Source organism: Zingiber officinale, chromosome 1A (genome assembly GCF_018446385.1).
Source record: "Zingiber officinale cultivar Zhangliang chromosome 1A, Zo_v1.1, whole genome shotgun sequence".
In the NCBI taxonomy this organism is placed as follows: Eukaryota; Viridiplantae; Streptophyta; class Magnoliopsida; order Zingiberales; family Zingiberaceae; genus Zingiber; species Zingiber officinale.
The window spans coordinates 99841916-99861657 of NC_055987.1; positions in this window are offsets into that span (position 1 = coordinate 99841916).

Below are 19742 nucleotides of genomic sequence, written 5' to 3' on the forward strand. Positions count from 1 at the left end.
CTGTCTTCTCAATATCTGAGTCTCTGACTCTCAGCTGATGATATCTGGATCGCAGATCAATCTTAGACTACACTGAAGTACCTCTGAGCTGATCAAACAAATCCTCGATCCGTGGTAGAGGATATTTATTTCTGACAGTAACTGCATTCAGCTGTCTGTAGTCAATACATAACCTCATAGTACCGTCTTTTTTCTTGACAAACAGAACTGGAGAACCCCATGGTGAAACACTAGGGCGAATAAATCCCCTGTCTAAAAGCTCTTGGAGTTGAACCTTCATCTCATTCAACTCTTTTGGTGCCAAACGATACAGAGCTTTCGATGTCGGCGCGGTTCCCGGAATCAGCTCAATAGCGAACTCCACTGGCCTTCTGGGAGGCAAACCAGGTAGCTCCTCAGGAAATACATCCGGGTACTCACGGACCACAGGAACGTCGGAGAGCTACGAATTACTACTGTCTTCAGTACTAATCAGAGATAATAGAAAACCATGACAGCCGTGAGACAGCAGCTTCTGCGCCTGAATCGCCGAAATAATCGAGATGTCGTCGTCTCTGATACCAGTGAAACTCCATGAGGGTTGGTTTGGAGGCCAGAAGGTGACCACCCTCGTCTGGCAATCAACGGTAGCATGATATACTGACAGCCAATCCATGCCAAGAATGATATCAAACTCGACCATCTCCAATACTAGAAGATCTACCATAAGTATCATGTTGCCAAAGTCTAACGGGCAACCTCTGACCTCCTAGGTGACGTCTAAAGTATCACCGGACGGTAGGGAGACGGTCAGTCGCTGCAGTCTAAAAGTAGGTAATCTACCAATCTCCCGCATAAAGGTACGGGATATAAAAGAGTGCGAGCTACCAGTATCAATCAATATATCAGCGGAAAATGCATAAATAGAAATCGTACCACGTAAAACGGATCCGTCGGCTCGCTGTGCATCCTCTCTGGTAATTGCATGAACACGTCTAGTCTCTGGCAGAGGAGGAGGTGGTAACGCTACCAGCGGCTGCTGCGGCTGGGCAGAAGCCTGCCACTGAGGCGGTGCTAGATAATGTGCCAGAGAAGACTGAGAGGGCGGTGACTGATACTGTGTCGATGGCTGGGACTGAGTCTGGTACTGGCCTAAAGGCTGAGACTGCATCTGATACTGCCCCTGTGTCGGATAATAAGGTCCTGGATCAGAACTCTGAGGTGCTACAGAAGCACTGGAGTACTCCTGTCCAAGCATGCCAAATGCTGTTGCTGCAGGTGAAGCTGTCCCCTGCTGACGATGTGAAGATTGGGCTTTCTGCCCGCCTCGATATGCCCCTGACTGACTAGACTCTCCCCTCCGACCTGACCCTCCGGAAGTCGTGTGCTGAGCCTTCAACTGACAATCTCGACTCTGGTGCCCAGGCAGTTTGTAATAAAAGCAAACTGGCTGTCCCAGAGAGCAAGCTAGGGTGAGGTGATCTCTGGATCCACATCTGAAACAATGGGTATCACTGTGAGGTGGTTGCCGGTTCTGTTGAGAAAACCGGGAACGTCCTGAAGAAGACCGCCCTGACTTCTGAGGCCTACGAGATACCCCAGAAGTACCCTGACCTGACCGACCGCGACTACTCTGCTGCTGTCCGGTCGTCTGTGCCTGCTGGATCTGCCCTGATGCCTGACTCGTATGCTTCCTCTTCCTGTCCGGAAATGCTCTCTGCTGAGCTAACTCTATCATCAAAGCTCGATCCAGTGCATCTGAGTAAGATACGATCCCTAAACCGGTAAGCTGTACTTGCAGATAACCATCCAGTCCCTGTATAAACTGCATCATACGAGATCTGTCCTCCGCAACTAACTCTGGACAAAACTTAGCCAATCGATTGAATTCAGTATTATACTCTATCACCGAGCGATTGTTCTGCCTCAGACTCATGAAATCCTGCCGGCGAACCATCTGATATGCTAGTGGAAAGAAACGACTTTCAAAAGCCTCTCTGAACTTGGCCCAAGTAACGTTCCGCTCGCCGATGATGGAACGCTGAATAATCCACCAGGCGTTAGCCTCATCCTGTAAGTGGAAAGAGGCCAGCTCTGCTTTCTCCCACTCGGAGCAAGCCATGTAGAAGAAAGTCTGCTCCATAGTCTCTATCCATGACAGGGCCATACCTGGATCGAGGTCTCCTCGGAAGAGAGAGAATCGAGTCTTCATCGACTCAGCCAATGCTAGAATCCTAGCTCGTGCTACGACAATATTAGTGAGCTATGTCGGGACGGCTGCAGGAACTGGCGGAACCACTGGAACTGGTGCTACAGGTAGTACCGCGGAATAAACCGGAGGAGGAACTCCCGGTGCTGCTGTATAAACTGGAGCATAAGCCGTCGGTGGTACTGCCGGGTGAACAAAAGTGGCCGCAGCTGGAGGTATAGTAGGTAATGGTATCGGATGTGGAGCAGCTGATGCTACTGTAGGCACAGGTGCCACTGGTATCGGGTACACTGTATGTCCAGGTGGTGGTGCCGGGTACGCCGTAGGCTGCTCTGGAGCAGATGTCGGGTACGCCAATGGTACCCCTGATGGTACCGTAAATACGGTAGGAGTGACTACCGTCGGTGCGCCCGAAGTAGGTATCTCTACAGGAGCCATCGGGATTTGAGAGCCCGACGCTCCCGCTGCATCCTGAGTCTGTCCCTGACTGACAGGCTCATCTACAGTAGGCATCTCTGGCATATCCAGAGATCCCGAAGTCCTCGTACGTGGTCGTCCAGCACTACGTCTCGCAGCAATACGCGTAGATCTCCTCATATCTATTAAGTTATATTACAGATACTACTACCAGTATAACAATCATAAAATAAACATCATACCTATTTGTTGTCTGGAAATGTTCCGTCGCTGTCCACTCCCCACATTGACCTTGGAATTCCGTACAAGAAACATCGCCGGAAATCCATATAAATCCAAAACGAAAATCCGAAACATAACCATAACGAAAATCCGAAAATGCCCAGTTTGACTCGCAAACCTCGCTCTGATACCAAATAAATTGTCACGCCCCGGAGGAGTCCCTGTCTGAAGAAATTTCGGCAACAGCTCCCCTGTACGGCGGACAATCTGAAACTTTTCTACATCCTCATATACCTCAGCCACATGCGACTGGAATAAAAATAATAATAAAATACAACCACATAAACATCTACGCAGTTTACATATAAGTAAACAAAACAGTAATACCACGACTCGAAACCAACCCTACTCCACTACACCCATAAAACACAAATCCGACAAACTCACCTCTTCTGCCGTCCAGGTAGGCATATAGTAAAACATATCGAATAAAAATCCATCGACATCACAAAATCCATACAATGTCTATACCATCAACCAGAACAAGTTTAGCATAATCTAAGTAAGAAAACCAAAAGACCAACAATATCTTTGAGATCTACAGGGACTAGCAACTAGAACTCTCTCCTGACAGCATCAACCTGAAAAATAACAACAATGGAGGCGGGGTGAGTCCAACACTAAGCAGGTACTACTGATATGCAAAGTAGGGAAATAACATCTAGCACTAATCATGCGTATAGTCTCCTGATATAAAAGGATGAAATGCTACTGAAGGAAACAGGAGAAAAACTGTACTAACCGGGACCTGGGTATAAGGACAAACAGTCCGAGTGGCATAAAAATCCTGTATGCATCATGCATATGATGCCAATGATGCGTCTTGGTCACCCCTGACGCCAGTCGATCATCTCACACACAATAGTGAGGTCGAGTGGGTAGGGCTGTGACAACCGTGCACTCTGTCGTCACTACTCCTGATGAGTGACCGAGTGGGCGGGATGCTGTAGGAGTACACCTATCCTCCTACCCCAAATCATAAATAGGAGAGCGCAATGCTCTCATCTCCCGGTACACGATGACGGAGAGGAATCACTGCCGGCTAACACGTTTGATCACGCAACCCATGAGCGGACCAACGGAGCCAAACAAAGTCCCTGCTGCAACACACACTGCCTAAATCGACCACTAACCCATGAGTGGTGGTGTGTGCAGATCCATGTAACTGGCGATGTGCTCAACAATAATGGAGCGAACTATCGCACAGCATGCAATCATGCAAATGGTGCATGGCACTAACCACAAAATATCGTGAGCTAATCCATATATATATAAAAGTGCACCATAGGTCAACGAATCAAATCAAAGGTACACTGAAGGTATAAAAACTAGGTCCTGAACATGGTGAAGTATGGTATATCACTACCCCTATAAGCATGTATCAACAGGTAAGGAATACATGAGATGCAAAACAAGCAATCAACCAATCATGTAACAGGTATCGGGTAGTGATTAACCGAAACAAATAAGAGAACATAATTATTGCTACTTGTTAAATTCACTACTATACATATCAAAGACATAAAGTCAAAAGTACCAGCCTCAAATAGGAATGTCCAAATCCGACATCGAGATGCTCGTCTCGCGTCAAAGTCCTGTGATATCAAACATAATGTCTAGTTAAGCTAATTCTATTCTACAACAGTTAGCCAAACTAAATTCTAATCCAATTAATCAATTAGAGTTAACTTCATTAACCCTAATCATCCCACTTTCTAATTAGGACTTACTATAACATAGTCCATCATAGATTCAACACAAAAACTCACCTAAATCTGTACTTACCCACTGATAGAAAAGGTTACAGCTGGATCCAGTGGCTGTAGCAAGGCGAAATTGCTAATCAACAACATAATTATCCTATTTCATCAACAACATGAATCAATTACCCTAAACTTTACCTAAATTCACAGTCGCTGTTACTACCGAAGAAGGGTTGTCTCACTGCTAGAACTAAAACAAGCCCACAGCAAGTCTGTCTTCTCCTCACGGTCGGAATCACTGCTGGAATCAAAACTGATCGAGAAGAAGATCAAGCAGTGAAGATCATGGATCATACAACCCCAACTCACCTTATTGACTCGGATTTAGGGCACAATGCAAGAACAGGGAGTCGGCGGCGATCTAGGATAGAAACGTCACAAAAGAAAGGCGATCGGCGCTAGGGTTCTTGTGGCCGATAGTGTCTCGGAAGGGTGAGGGAGTCGTGGTGTAACGACCACCCTCCTTACTACTACTACTACTCTCTAAGGATGATCGTTACTTAACTACTGCCTCTACTTAACCGATGTGATCGAAACCACGAGAAATCCCTACCGAAAAATTTCGGCAGAGTCACCCCTGTACCGGTGACCAAATTCATCAATACATTCACAGTATACACAGTCACAGGCGGCTGGAAATATATCAAACACCCACGCAGTTTAATAAGTGACAAAAACTAATTACAACCACGCAGTAATAAGACACAACAACTCAAAGAAAACTAATCTACCAATGGTAAATGAATAAAGCTCCAACAGTGGAAACAACCAAACAAACAATGCAGAATAGACTCAATAGCAACATCAGAAAAAAAAATTGAAACAACTCTTTATCAATCTCTATTGACATAAAACATAAAGTGTGACTCAATTCCCCAGATCTCTCCCACAGTCCACGCATCACACACCATCCGCACCACCTTGTCGCCTTCCTTAATAAATCTTTTCCTTTCCTTTATCTGCAGTAAGAGGAAGTGCAGTCTATAAGCAAAATTTGCTTAGTAAGCGCTATCTAACTCACAAAAACATGAATATGCATGTATACAGAAAGAACTAGAAACTATATGCTCTAAAAGAAAGTAAGGCATAAACATAACTGCTCATGTCAAACTAATAGCAAAGAAAAGCTAAGGAATCATGCTATACAAGATAAAACTGCATACTGAAAAATAAAGCTAATCATGCTAAATATCAAATCAGGAAACAAACAAAACTAATACTACATGCTAGAATTCAAAAGAAGCTAAACTTACTGACTCTAAGCATAAATGGTGCTTGCTTCATTTGTTTCAAAACTTATACTTTATTACTTTAAAATAATAATCAACTTCTCTTGGGCCCGGCATTGTACCAATTTGTGTGCATCCTTAATATGAGTCGAGGTAGCTAATCCCGAAACTACTATGGTACTTCTAGGCGATCTTGTGCCTAGGGGCGATCTAGGAGCCCACCCAATGGACCTTGTGTCCAGTACATGCAATTAAAAAGTAAAATACTTGTTTTCTTTTTAACTATAACTTCCTTATACTTGTTATTCTTTAATTCTCTTATAACAAAATGCCTTGGCATTTACTCAAACACTTAGTGTGCTTTTAATCCTAAACTTCTGGAATTTAGGATCAACTTAAAACCTTGGTCTTTTCTTACTTATAATCACTCATAACCCCTTAAAAAGTTTAATAGAACACTATATGCATAAAAATTCTAGAGTTTCACAGAATAAACACAATTATGCATATTAAGCTACACAATTCTGCACCAAAACTCTAAAGAAACTAGAAACTGATTGTTTTAAAAGAAGGCTACTCATGCACATCTAATAACATAAGGAACTAGAAATCTGCTGTAAGATTAGAGTTCTGCATATTGAGGTAACAAGGAAACTCAAATCTGTATGCTTAAATGGATGGTAGCAAAGAAATATATCTAAACCACATGCTAGAGTAAAGAACTCACATCTGTATCCTAGAATGGGTATAACTAGAAAACATATCTAAACCTCATGCTAGAATAAAGAACCTCAAATCTGTATACTTCAATGAAAGTAGCATATCTAAATTACTCACATACTTCCCACCTGTTAATTTCATTACATCAATTCAAATCATCTTCAGTCTTAATAAATGATACTCACAAAAACAACATATTACATATGCTCATCTTCACTCTTTCATCCACACTTCTGCACTAAAGAGATTACACTACCTACTTCATCATAAAATAAACCAAAATCACTGCCGGATCAACCTCCAATTAGCCTAATAAACCAATACTTGATCCAAGTCATTCTATGTTCATTGCCTAATAGCAGAACAAAGGGAAACTAAAAGCTTAAAGAAAAATCTAACTATATACTTGGAATAACAGGCAGTTCGTTGCATAGATTTAACTAAATTCTGCACTTGAAATGTTAACTAAACCTGCACTTTATACTCTAAAGAAATTTGCACTATATTAAATTGCATGCTTTAAGAACTAAAACTAAACCATTCATTCATATCCAAATCTGATGAAATTTTGAATTAAGCTTCATGGCAACTTCAACCACAGTCAACATCAGAAATTAATCACAATAGAAAGCCCTTTAATCACTTCAATTATGTCTCAAACCAACCTTACATTAAATTCCAAACACTTCCAGATATCATGCTATCTTAAACCACAAACCAAGATTTGCAAGGCTACACCACCAATTTAAGCTTACTGGAAACTAAACAATACCTATAACATTAACCATCCGACCAAAACTTTCGAACTCCATCTTGAAGAAGAAGAACTCGTCAACTTCAATTACACTCTCTAATCTGCCGAGAAATCTAGAATGAAGGAAGGACATCAACTTAAGGAGGAAGTACATCATCTTTCCAAGTCCAATTTCTGCAACAGAATATCCTTGAACGAAGACCCACATGGGAACAGAATAAACCACCATTAGGCAAATCCCCTTCAGGATTGACAAGTGGACTCCTATGTGGAAACACTAGGCCATGTTAACAATTGATAAAAAGAGAAACAGACAATCCCAACATATTACTATCACACATAATCAGAACCTTACACCTAATTCCATATGGCAAACATGCAATGTTTGGGTACCAATGTTTTCACGGAAATCATATTCCGATCCATAAATCTAACCACCAAAGCTAAGTCCACCACAAGAAGAACCCAACACCATCAGTGAAATTTCAAGCAAACTTACTATCCTTCCAATTCCCAACCCAACATAAAACACACTTTCGTTTCAAGACCAGATCCGACATCCAGTAACAGCAAAAGAAAGGAGACACAACGAGAACTCAACTCAACACTTCGAAATCAACTACATGCTCAATTCATTCAAATCTCTTCTCTTCTTCCTTATAAAACTCACAGTAGCAACTTCAAACTCATCAATCATACAACTTATTCTGAAAGCTCAAAAGAAACTCAAATCAAACTCGGACCCTTTGAACCACACAGCAGCAAGCCCTAATCCATAGCCCTTATAGTATAATTCGAATACTGGAAGAAATTAAACCCCTAGCAAATCCGAAATTTCCTCACGGCACATTCCAAAACACCAAAACAAAACTTCACAGCATACTCAAAAACAAGGAAAAACCAAATTAAATTCGGAACTACTCTTACCGCAGGTGAGTAAGCGACTTACCTCTTGTTCTTGGACTTACAGCCGAAGAGGAGGTTCTAGGGTTCGGAGAAGCTTGATCTTCCCGGCCTCTTCCTCGTCTCTACGAACTCTCCTCGATAAGAGAACCGAAATCACCAAGGTTCGCCGGAAGGAAGCCTTTGTCGACCGCCGGAGGGAGGAAAACCCTAGCTCGGCTTCGTCTTCGCCCGAGAGAGAGCCGTCGCGCACCGTCGCGAGCATGAGAGGAGAAGAGAGGTTCAGGTGAGAAGAAAAGTTTAGGTTTCGGGAGAAAAACTAATCCTTTTAACTAGGTCTAACTTTGGATTCTTTTTATAACTTAACTATATTTTGATGTAGATTTAATTAAGAAAAGTTCGGCTGATCTGTTGGTTAAGCGAATCTCTGCTTAACCCAAGGTTCAAACCTCGGTTTTGACAATTTTTTTGTCAAAACTTCTTTCGTTTAGTAAAATTATCAAACGACCTCCAAAAATTGCATAAAAATACTCTAAAAATCTCTAGAATTTTTCTATTGCATTTTTAAATATTTTTAATTTACTTTTAGGACTCAAAATGGAGAAATTTGGGTTGTTACAATTCCCCATACCTTATAAAAAGTCCATCCATGAACTTAGAATAATTCTGAATATCTCTGTCTTATACTGTCCTTTACTAGTGGTACTTCTTTGCTTCTTAGTCTCTTAACTTCTCTGTCCATCATCTCCTATATCCCATCATATCCATTTGTGGTTCTTGGGAGACCTGTTATGAAGTCCATGGATATGTCTTCCCACTTCCACTCTGGTATAGGAAGAGGCTGTAGAACTCCTCCTGGTCTCTGGTGTTCTGCTTTGACCCTCTGACATGTCAGGCAGGTACTAACATATTTAGCTACATCTCTTTTGAATCCACACCACCAGAACCTCTGTTTCACGTCTTGGTACATCTTGGTAGAACCAGGATGCATGGAGTATTGTGTACTATGAGCTTCCTCTAAAATTTTCTTTCTCAGCTCTTCATCATTGGGGACACAAAGGCGGCTCCCCTGATAAAGAATTCCACTGTCTGATACTCGAAACTCCGAATTTTTCTTCTTTCTGTATCTCTTGCTTGATCTTCTGGATATCTGGATCTTCACTTTGCTTTCTCTGTATATCCTCAAGCAGGGTAGACTCTAAGGTCAATGCAGAGAGTTGCCCATAAATAATTTCCATTCCAAAGTCTGACAACTCCTTCTGCAGTGGTAGGGCTAATGATGACAAAGACATCAGGGATGCACTGGATTTTCTGCTTAGTGCATCTGCCACTTTATTAGATTTGCCTGGGTGGTAGAGGATTTCACAGTCATAATCTTTGACCGACTCTAGCCACCTACGCTGTCTCATGTTTAAGTCCTTCTGAGTGAAGAAGTACTTAAGACTCTGATGGTCTGTGAAAATTCTGCACTGAACTCCATACAAATAATGTCGCCAGAGTTTTAGTGCAAAGACCACAGCTGCCAGCTCAAGATCATGAGTAGGGTAGTTCTTTTCATAATATTTGAGTTGTCTGGAAGCATAAGCTATCACTTTTCCTTCCTCCATGAGTACAACTCCTAAGCCCATCTTGGAAGCATCACTGTAGATGTCAAAACTCCTGTCACTTTCTGGAACTGTCAGGATAGGAGCACTGGTCAGTCTCTTCTTGAGCTCTTGGAAACTCTGCTCACATTTATCTGACCATTCAAACTTCTTGTTCTTCCTGGTTAAGGCTGTTAGTGGAGAGGCTATCCTGGAAAAGTCTCCACAAATTTTCTGTAGTATCCGGCTAAACCAAGGAAGCTTCTGATCTCCCTGGCATTCTTGGGTCTACTCCAGTTGTCAACTGCTTCTATTATGACTTGATCCACTTGGATGCCTTCTTTTAGAAATTATGTGACCTAGAAACGCCACCTGCTCTAACCAGAACTCGCACTTTGAGAACTTAGCATAAAGTTGTTTCTGCTATAGGGTCTGCAAGACTATTCTCAAGTGCGTGTCATGCTCCTCTGGGGTTCTAGAATAGATCAGAATATCGTCGATGAACATGATGACAAATTTGTCGAGGTATTCTCTAAACACTCTGTTCATTAAGTCCATGAAGACTGCAGGTGCATTAGTCACACCAAAAGGCATGACTACAAATTCGTAGTGTCCATATATGGTCCTGAAAACTGTTATGGGCGCACCACTTCCTTTCACTTTCAACTGATGGTTCCTAGAACGTAGGCTTATTTTAGAGAACACTGTTGCCCTCTTTAGCTGATCAAATAGATCATCTATTCCGGGAAGAGGGTACTTGTCCTTAACCGTTACTTCGCTCAGTGCTCTAAAATCTATGCACATCCGTATAGACCGTCTTTCTTCTCATCGAACAACATTGGAGCTCCCCGGGGTGAATGACTAGAGCGGATGAAACCCTTGTCAAGTAGCTCCTGAAATTGTTCTTGTAACTCTTTTAGCTCTGCTAGAGAAATTCGGTACGGAGCTTTTGAAATTGGACCAGTACTAGGAACCAATTCAATTTCAAACTCTACTTCACTATTGGGAGATAGTCCAGGTAGCTCTTCTAGAAATACCTCTAGATATTCGCAGACTACCCGAACGTCTTCCTGCTTGGGTCTTTCTTGTTCTTCTGTATTCACAATGTACGCAAGAAAACCAGTACATCCTTTAGCTAACATCTGGTGAGCTGTTAGGGAGGAGAGGAATTTCTGGGTCTTCCTCTTTGGTACTCCCGTGAACTCAAAGGATGGTTCACCTTCTGAATTCTATAAACTCTTCATAATGTTTATTGGTGATCCGTTGGCAAAATAATTCTTCGTGAAACTCTTTCTCGGAGTCAGTCCAGTTTATCTGATTGACTACTCTCTTGCTCTTAACTCTCTCTCTCCCACCACATACGAGCATTTCCTGATAGGCAGAAAGAGGCACACTTGACCTTCTCGACTTCTGGCCAGTCAAGAAGCTCCATGGTGCTCTCCAGTGTCTTGAACCAAGCTTGAGCATCCTAGGGCTCAGTGGTGCCCGAGAAACTTTCTGGCTTCAGGTTCAACCACTATATCAGGTAGGCTTCCTGTCTTTTAGGTGCTGTGGGGACTTCCAGAGCGGCTGGTGGAACCTCAGTCACCACTGGAGTCTCCACATTGATGGTTGGAGGAGTGGGAGGAATTGGCTGCTGATTGGCCATCAAATTGGCAATTACTTGTTGCTGCTCTACTACTTGTCTCTGGAGTTGGGCAACAACTTCAGAGAGATTGGGCTCAGTAGATCTAAGCTCTTCATTCTCCTGATCTTGGTTCTCAGTACGAACAGTACGAGGACATCCTTTTCTTGACATCTAATTATGACAAGAAAAGGATTTGGTATATTCTCTATCCTTTCTAAACAAACTTAGGTATATGGATAAAAGAGAAACAAAACTTCTATCTTACTAAACGCATATAAGCAAATACTCTATACTGCAAATAATAAAGAAAGCATAAAAGGAAAACTTAAATACTTTCTTACTTGAAGATGGCAAAGCTGGTGCTGATGTGTGATGCTGGAGAATGGGGACTGCTTAGATACCAACTGTAACGACCACCCTTCTTACTACTACTACTACTCTCTAAGGATGACCGTTACTTAACTACTGACTCTACTTAACTGGTGTGATCGAAACCACGAGGAATCCCTATCGAAAAATTTCGACAAAGTCTCCCCTGTACCGGCGACCAAATTCATCAATACATTCACAGTATACACAGACACAGGCGGCTGGAAATATATCAAACACCCACGCAGTTTAATAAGTGACAAAAACTAATTACAACCACGCAGTAATAAGACACAACAACTCAAAGAAAACTAATCTACCAATGGTAAATGAATAAAGCTCCAACAATGAAAACAACCAAACAAACAATGCGGAATAGACTCAATAGCAACATCAGAAAAATAGAAACAACACTTTATCAATCTCTATTGACATAAAACATAAAGTGTGACTCAATTCCCCTGATCTCTCCCACAGTCCACGCATCACACACCATCCGCACCACCTTGTCGCCTTCCTTGCTAAATCTTTTCCTTTCCTTTATCTGCAGTAAGAGGAAGTGCAGTCTATAAGCAAAATTTACTTAGTAAGCACTATCTAACTCACAAAAACACGAATATGGATGTATACAAAAAGAACTAGAAACTATATGCTCTAAAAGAAAGTAAAGCATAAACATAACTGCTCATGTCAAACTAATAGCAAAGAAAAGCTAAGGAATCATGCTATACAAGGAATCATGCTATACAGGATAAAACTGCATACTGAAAGATAAAGCTAATCATGCTAAATATCAAATCAGGAAACAAACAAAACTAATACTGCATGCTAGAATTCAAAAGAAGTTAAACTTACTGACTCTAAGCATAAATGGTGCTTGCTTCATTTATTTCAAAACTTATACTTTATTACTTTAAAATAATAATCAACTTCTCTTGGGCCCGGCATTGTACCAATTTGCGTGCATCCTTAATATGAGTCGAGGTAGCTAATCCCGAAACTACTAAGGTACTTCTAGGCGATCTTGTGTCAAGGGGTGATCTAGGAGCCCACCCAATGGACCTTGTGTCCGGTACATGCCATTAAAAAATAAAATACTTGTTTTCTTTTTAACTATAACTTCCTTATACTTGTTATTCTTTAATTCTCTTATAACAAAATGCCTTGGCATTTACTCAAACACTTAGTGTGCTTTTAATCCTAAACTTCTAGAATTTAGGATCAACTTAAGACCTTGGTCTTTTCTTACTTATAATCACTCATAATCCCTAAATTAGTTTAATAGAACATTATATGCATAAAAATTCTAGAGTTTCACAGAATAAACACAATTCTACTTATTAAGCTACATAATTCTGCACTATAAACTCTAAAGAAACTAGAAACTGATTGTTTTAAAAGAAGGCTACTCATGCACATCTAATAACATAAGGAACTAGAAATATGCTGTAAGATTGGAGTTCTGCATATTGAGGTAACAAGGAAACTCAAATCTGTATGCTTAAATGGATGGTAGCAAAGAAACATATCTAAACCACATGCTAGAGTAAAGAACTCACATCTGTATCCTAGAATGGGTATAACTAGAAAACATATCTAAACCTCATGCTAGAATAAAGAACCTCAAATCTGTATACTTCAATGAAAGTAGCATATCTAAATTACTCACATACTTCTCACCTGTTAATTTCATTACATCAATTCAAATCATCTTCAGTCTTAATAAATGATACTCACAAAAACAACATATTACATATGCTCATCTTCACTCTTTCATCCACACTTCTGCACTAAAGAGATTACACTACCTACTTCATCATAAAATAAACCAAAATCACTGCCGGATCAACCTCCAATTAGCCTAATAAACCAATACTTGATCCAAGTCATTCTATGTTCATTGCCTAATAGCAGAACAAAGGGAAACTAAAAGCTTAAAGAAAAATCTAACTATATACTTGGAATAACAGGCAGTTCGTTGCATAGATTTAACTAAATTCTGCACTTGAAATGTTAACTAAACCTGCACTTTATACTCTAAAGAAATTTGCACTATATTAAATTGCATGCTTTAAGAACTAAAACTAAACCATTCATTCATATCCAAATCTGATGAAATTTTGAATTAAGCTTCATGGCAACTTCAACCACAGTCAACATCAGAAATTAATCACAATAGAAAGCCCTTTAATCACTTCAATTATGTCTCAAACCAACCTAACATTAAATTCCAAACACTTCCAGATATCATGCTATCTTAAACCACAAACCAAGATTTGCAAGGCTACACCACCAATTTAAGCTTACTGGAAACTAAAACAATACCTATAACATTAACCATCCGACCAAAACTTTCGAACTCCATCTTGAAGAAGAAGAACTCGTCAACTTCAATTACACTCTCTAATCTGCCGAGAAATCTAGAATGAAGGAAGGACATCAACTTAAGGAGGAAGTACATCATCTTTCCAAGTCCAATTTCTGCAACAGAATATCCTTGAACGAAGACCCACATGGGAACAGAATAAACCACCATTAGGCAAATCCCCTTCAGGATTGACAAGTGGACTCCTATGTGGAAACACTAGGCCATGTTAACAATTGATAAAAAGAGAAACAGACAATCCCAACATATTACTATCACACATAATCAGAACCTTACACCTAATTCCATATGGCAAACATGCAATGTTTGGGTACCAATGTTTTCACAGAAATCATATTCCGATCCATAAATATAACCACCAAAGCTATGTCCACCACAAGAAGAACCCAACACCATCAGTGAAAATTTCAAGCAAACTTACTATCCTTCCAATTCCCGAACCCAACATGAAATACACTTTCGTTCAAGACCAGATTCGACATCCAGTAACAGCAAAAGAAAGGAGACGTAACGAGAACTCAACTCAACACTTCGAAGTCAACTACATGCTCAATTCATTCAAATCTCTTCTCTTCTTCCTTATAAAACTCACAGTAGCAACTTCAAACTCATCAATCTTACAGCTTATTCTGAAAGCTCAAAAGAAACTCAAATCAAACTCGGATCCTTTGAACCCCACAGCAGCAAGCCCTAATCCATAGCCCTTATAGTATAATTTGAATACTGGAAGAAATTAAACCCCTAGCAAATCCGAAATTTCCTCATGGCACATTCCAAACACCAAAACAAAACTTCACAGCATACTCAAAAACAAGGAAAAACCAAATTAAATTCGGAACTACTCTTATCGCAGGTGAGTAAGCGACTTACCTCTTGTTCTTGGACTTACAGCCGAAGAGGAGGTTCTAGGGTTCGGAGAAGCTTGATCTTCCCGGCCTCTTCCTCATCTCTACGAACTCTCCTCGACAAGAGAACCGAAATCACCAAGGTTCGCCGGAAGGAAGCCTTTGCCGACCGCCGGAGGGAGGAAAACCCTAGCTCGGCTTCATCTTCGCCCGACAGAGAGCCGTCGCGCGCCGTCGCGAGCGTGAGAGGAGAAGAGAGGTTCGGGTGAGAAGAAAAGTTTAGGTTTCGGGAGAAAAACTAATCCTTTTAACTAGGTCTAACTTTGGATTCTTTTTATAACTTAACTATATTTCGATGTAGATTTAATTAAGAAAAGTTCAGCTGGTCTGTTAGTTAAGCGAATCTCTGCTTAACCCAAGGTTCACGGTTCACACCTCGGCTTTGCTAATTTTTTTGTCAAAACTTCTTTCGTTTAGTAAAAATACCAAACGACCTCCAAAAATTGCATAAAAATACTCTAAAAATCTCTAGAATTTTTCTATAGTATTTTTAAATATTTTTAATTTACTTTTGGGACTCGAAATGGAAAATTTTGGGTTGTTACATGCAGGTTGGCCGGGGCTAGGGCTCACGGACAGCGGTTGTTTGGCATGGCACCGGCGCTAGGCAATGTGGAAGGAGCGTCGTCGACTGAGGTAGCGATCGGCGCCGTCGCTCGGCGAGGAGGAAGAGATCAGTAGAGGGGGAGGAGAGAAGCTCACGTCGGGAAGAAAGGAAAGGAAACATAAGGATAGGAGAAGGCTTTAATCGCGGCGTGCGGCGGTTGTTGCGGCGCTGGTTAGGGCAAGGAGAGGGCGCGGGCGTCGGGCACTGGGAAAGGAGAAGAAACGGTGACAAAAATAAATAAAAGAAAAAAAAATATAAAAAGTAAAGGAAATATAAAATTTCCTCACTTAAATAGGGTAGCCTAAACAGGCTTTCTCGGAACCCAAATTTTATCCCCGTTAACTCGTCCATACGAGCTCTGAAAAATTCCCAAAAAATTTCCAAAAATTCCGGAAAATTCTCTATTAAATATTCGCCTATTTTCGATATTTTACAAGAACATCTGAGGCGGTGGGATTTGGTTCATGGAATTGCGAAGAGCTTTCTGATCCTTTGATCATTCTTCCGACAATGAGTCTTGCCATCGCCGATTGCAGATCTACGGGAGATCGCTGTAAGCATTTATCGTTTATGCTTTTAATTCATTTTATTCATGCATTTAGAATATCAACATAGACCTCTCCTATCTTTCTCGCCCATGACTTCTACTTCATTCGACAGGCCGACCTATCATAACCTATATCAATATTCTTCTCTGACAACATCGCTCCGATATCTTACATGGCTACTGTGATGCAGATTGAGCTAGTGATGTTGATGATCGCACTTCCATAGGTGCTTATATTATTTTCCTGGGTCCCAATCCAATCTCGTGGAACTCCAAAAAGTAGGGATTTATTGCTCGCTCATCTATTAAGGTTGAATATCGAGCCATCACCTCTATATATATGGAGCTGTAAAAAGTTCGATCCTTTCTTCTTGAACTTGGTGTTGCCCTTGCACCTTCTCCCATCTCTATCTACTATGACAACATTGATGCCACTTACTTATGTATCAATCATGTGTTTCATTCTAGCATGAAGTATATTAATCTAGATTATCATTTTGTTCATGAGTTAGTTCAGAGTAACAAAGTTCATGTCTCTCATATCTCGTCCTCTGAATTCTTTGACGAAGCCTCCTTAATTCATACCTTCGTCTGCTATGTTCCAAGATTCTGTACGCACCCACCATCTTAAGGGAGCCTATTGGAATATATCTTTTAATATTATGCATTATCTTTTGTATATTCTGTTTCCTTTATCTCGTATAATTCCTTATCTGCCTTAGGTTTATATTTTGTATATAAACTTGTCTTGTATTCATTTTTGAGATATATGAAATTATATATTCTCTCAATAGTTTTTATACATATGACTCCCGTCTACTACTCTCACATACATCTAGGCGCCCGGATCACTTTTAGGCGCCCCGCACATCACTTTCGGACGCCCCGCACTCCCAGTCAGATATGAGAGTTAGGCAGCATATCAAAATTGAGTATTCGGGTTGGGTTTGAGTAGAATTCTACTAGACTCATCTCCATACCCGACCGGGGCATAATTTTTTTTTTTTAAATAATCCATTTTTACAAAAAAAAATCCAGAGCTTCTATATAGGGGATTGGTTCTTTTGATATTTTCTTGTTCTTATGTTATTTCTTATACATGGAAACAACAAGAATTTGATACAGAGGATCTCAATAACCAAACTAATTGAATTCCTCACTCTTAATCCCAAGGAATAATCGTCCACTATCAAAGTTGGGGTCTACACTCATCAAAACACGAGGTATGAGACTATTTCTTAAATGCGGTCAGGGATAAATTTTTTGGATAAATTTTCTACTTGATAAAGTTATTCTAATGGATTTGAACGTTAATATATGTTACATTTTTAAATAATACTAGTGATCGTGCACATGCGTCGCGTGTGTAATATAATACATTGACCCTTTATAATGAAATTATATTAATTTAAGCATTTTAGCATTAAAAAAATATGACTTTTGAAAATCTGAATTATTTGGGTCTTTGAAAATCCGAATTGTTTGGATTTTCGAGTGTCACCCTTACAACTTCCCTATAAAAAAAATTAATTTAATTTAATATTATACTTATCTTAGTAAAAAAACTATAAAAAGTATATTTTTTTTAACATTATCGGTCTAAAATATTTATAGAAGCTTCTTTGATCATAATGTTGTCAATTCTAAGATGTGGGACTAAATAGAACTATATTTTTTTATATAAAACAATCAGAGAAAATTAATGATGAGAAAAATTCATAATAATATGCCACAACTGAGTCTTGAACTCTAGATCACTGATTGTTTCGCTTGTGGAATTACTAATAAACCTTGGAATTATTTTTAGTGTGAATAGAAAAAAAGAAATTAACGTAAATTCATTTTAGGCTTCACCAAAGTTAGTTAGTAAAGGGGGGAGATTTTTAATAAAATAGTAAGATATTACATATCTATTATATTAACCATCTTATTAATATACTCATATTTATTTTAATATTAATTATTTATCAGTCCCATTATCTATTTATTTAACTTTATTCTTTATATTCATTTTTTTATATAAAATTTGCTCATTAACCGTATTTAATTTTTTGTACGCGATTAATATGTGAGTGTTATAACACTCGTCTGCACATCTTCAATGATTATAGTTTTATAAACCCAATATTTTTTGGTTACGTGCTCCATTTGGATGAAAATTTCCTACAAATACGTCATAGTTGAGGATCAAACCGCGAATACCTGGGAGATAATTTAGATATCCTACCGTAACACCATAGCCCCGGAGACATTATTATTTTTTTATATATCATTAATTATTGGTCACATCTATATTATTAAGTTTGAGATAAAATTGAGATAAAATAGTAAGTCTTAAATTTCACTAGTGTTATGAGACTACGAGATCCAAACTTCACATCCATATAATTAGAACTTTTTCTTCACTTTTTCATTTCAAAAATCTTTTTAAAAACTTCTGGTTGGAGTTTTTACCTTCAGACGCTCGACTACTCTCCATTGTTTCTTAAAATCAAAGTTGCAGCATAGAGGGTGGATATATGATATCTCTAATATAATAGTCAGGGGTCGATTCTTAAAAATTGATGATTTGAAGTTTACCCCACTATGCGACTATGGCCTGTGCTCTTGTATTTATCTCCTTCTATATCCATAGGGCCGACACTAGAGGGGCCGCTAAGGTAGCAGATCTATTTTTTTTTTTAAATTAAAGTTGCGGCCCTCAGGGCGTAGCACAAATAGTGAGCACATGACATCTTTGGCATAATGACCAGTGGTCAATTCTCAGGAACTGATGGTCTGAGGTTTACCTCACCATGGTGGAAAAAGGCGAATACGTTCGCCCCCAGCGCCCCCGCCAACCCTTCCCAGGTCCAACACGAAGAAGGTAACAAAAAGTAGGTGCAATATGAGGACTTCCCAGGGGGTCACCCATCCTAGTATTGCTCTCGCCCAAGCACGCTTAACTTCACCATACGCCTATGACATGTGTACTTATATTTATCTCCCTCTATATTCGTGGGGCCGACACTTGGAGGCTGCTAAGGAAACAGATCTACCTTTTTAAAAATCAAAGTGGTAGCCCCCATGGCTATCCGAGCGACTACACTTCATACCTTCTTAAAATCGAAATTAATGACCCCATAGGCTATTCGAGCTAGAACCTAACAGAGGCATTGCCATATAAAGTCTGGGATCAAATTCTGACAAGTGCATACTCCTAGAGTGAAGTACCCCCTCTACCATATAACCTCCATGGTCTATCCGTGAAGTACATCTTATCATAATGTGGGATCATAGTGATAGGGCGCTAGGAGTGACGGGTCACTCGGGGTGAGCATTATCTCCTTGGCCCCTTAAAATCGAAGTTGCTGATTTTTTTAATTTTTTTTTTGGATAACATCAAGCTTTAAATAATTTGGAATAAATTATTTGAGAACTATTAATTATTTAATAATTAAAATCTATGAATTATTTAACATT